This window comes from Malaclemys terrapin, chromosome 3, assembly GCF_027887155.1.
Source record: "Malaclemys terrapin pileata isolate rMalTer1 chromosome 3, rMalTer1.hap1, whole genome shotgun sequence".
NCBI lineage: Eukaryota > Metazoa > Chordata > Testudines > Emydidae > Malaclemys > Malaclemys terrapin.
Genome location: NC_071507.1, coordinates 64975964 through 64978493, shown reverse-complemented (window position 1 = coordinate 64978493; position 2530 = coordinate 64975964).

Below are 2530 nucleotides of genomic sequence, written 5' to 3'. Positions count from 1 at the left end.
TATCTGTTTTGTAACAGCTTGTTCTGTATTGCTTTTAATGGTACGTAATTTAACCAATCAGGAGTGTTTTTCTAATATACTGTTCACCTTTTGTAAAATGAAATATTAAGATTCTTAAAAGCCTGATTCTGCCTCCATTGAGTAAGGCAGGCAGAATTAGGGACTTAGCAACAAATTTTCACACTAATTTTGACTATCAAATTAGGTAATATTGTGATAACATTAAATACTTCCTGTATATACTATATAAATTGTTTATGTAATAGTTTGTTGATAATATTAATGGAAATTATGGAAAGAAAAAAATTATTGAAGGTAACTTAGCATGATATTTACTTTATTGAAAGTAAAGTTGTTTGTTATCTTTAGTAGGTAATATTTGGAAATAGGTTTTGACTGACCTTGCAATTTTTTTTTTGCTAACTTTTGTCTCTTAAAAATAATAGTAATAGTACAACCAGAGATCCTTACTGCAAATAATAAAAACTTATCAACCATTACAAGGTAATATGAGGAACTGCCTATTCTCTGTAGTAGTCAAACTACTGTGATTTAGCTTAATTCTGCAATATTTTTAATAAAATTATCCATATAACTTGAAACTTTAATTATTAATTTCATATAATTTATAATAATACTCATTAATTAAAATTTAAAGTTAAATTCTCAGCCTCCAAAAGAAACTTTGGTTTCTGTAACTTGCTTCTCTGCATGGGTACCTGGTAGTTTTAAATTAAACTACTTAAAGTTGGTGCTGGACAAATGTTGTGATAGCAAATCCCAGCTATGCTATGTCTTACAATACTGTAAACCCAGAAAAACTTTAGTTTAAAAGTTGATCATGATACCAATCTTTGACTTCAGCGGAAGTTTTTGTTGAATAAGAACTGCAAGATTTTGTACTAAACAAATAGTATGGTTTCTAAAAATAGATTATATATCTACAGCTTAGTGAACCTTAACCTATACTAGTGTATTTTACCAATTACCTTGTTGCATAATAATCCATAGTAACTGAAATTCATATCCCAAAGTGTTTTGAAAGTATTTGTACTGTTTTAAAATAATATACGCATTAGCAGTGCAGCTCTATCAGATATGATTCTGGAAGAAGTCAGAATAATGTGCTTCCGATCTTTATAATTTATCATTATATTAGTGTTTCATGAGAAGATCCAATTAGCATTTTAAACTTTAAAGAAACCAAGTCAGTGTGAATGAATGTAGTTAACTGCATCATAAACACTAGGGGTTAACCCACTTAAAGACTGGTAGGTATTTAATGAGTTTTTACCATTTCTTGTCTGTCCTTTCCAAGTTGTGTTATAGACAACTTTATAACATGTTTATGGCTCTGAGATGACAATATGAACTTGGGTACTGATTGAGACAGTTTAAAATCACTCTTTCTACACACCCAGCTTCCTTTTCATAAGGGACTATGATCACATTTCTTTAAAAATCTTAGTTTCTTTTATGCTAATATTTTCTTAAAACTATAGTTTTTGCTGTTTTAACAGTTCCCTCCTGCAAACTAGAGGGGTGTGTGTGTGTGTGTGTGTGTGTGTGTGTGTGTGTAATACCCAGTGTATATATGCATATAACATAGTAAGTCTTTTATAGACAACTGCAGAATTGCACCTTTTAAAGTCAATATATTTAGTTTCATCTTTCGCATATGCTATTCAAAGAAACATACTTAAACAGTTCTCAAATGGTTCCAATAGCTTGTTATAACTTTGCATTCAATTAACTCATATTTTTAGACCAGGTATATATGTAAATACAGCATAAGATGTATTTTATAAAGATTTTGAATTAAATTTGTTTACCAAATGTATAAAGCGTATTTATATTCACTGAATCAAAACACATACATCCACATTCCTATATATGTAATCAATTTCATGTTCTAAAATTGTAAATAAATTTTTAGGATTATGAAGTATACAAACTTCTGTTTCGTACTTGAAAATGTAATGCAGATTTCCTATCATTAGTGCAACTTCTAAGCTGAAGCAATTATTTTCCAGCTAAGCTTATTTGCAATGGCATGGATGCAACAGTATGGGACTTGCATGTGCACAGTGAAAATTGTGTTCTGACAAACTTGTGTGCATAGTGAACAGACATGTACAAAGAAGTATTTTCCTTTCTTCCCTCATTTGCAAAACTGGTACCATTTCATGAAAAAGGCAGTACAGTTGTTGGAATTACTCTGTGTTGCCATATAATTGCTTTTACTAGGCGAAGATGACACAGTTTGACTTTTGCATGGAAGAAATCACCACCTTTTCTCTAAGTTCTATTTTAAAATTACACACCTGAATTTTTCATACTCCACTGAAATAACGAAAGGTTGCCTAAAAGTTACTATCATTTGGCCCTTAAAGCACACTTTTCTGGCTTCTCTTTTCACTGTCCTGTATCCAGTCTTCATACTACATATACTTTCTCTGCCTGCTCCCTCCATTTGCGTACACAGTCTCTGTTCAAAGATAAACCCTGATGTTGGTTCAGCTACAGGGGC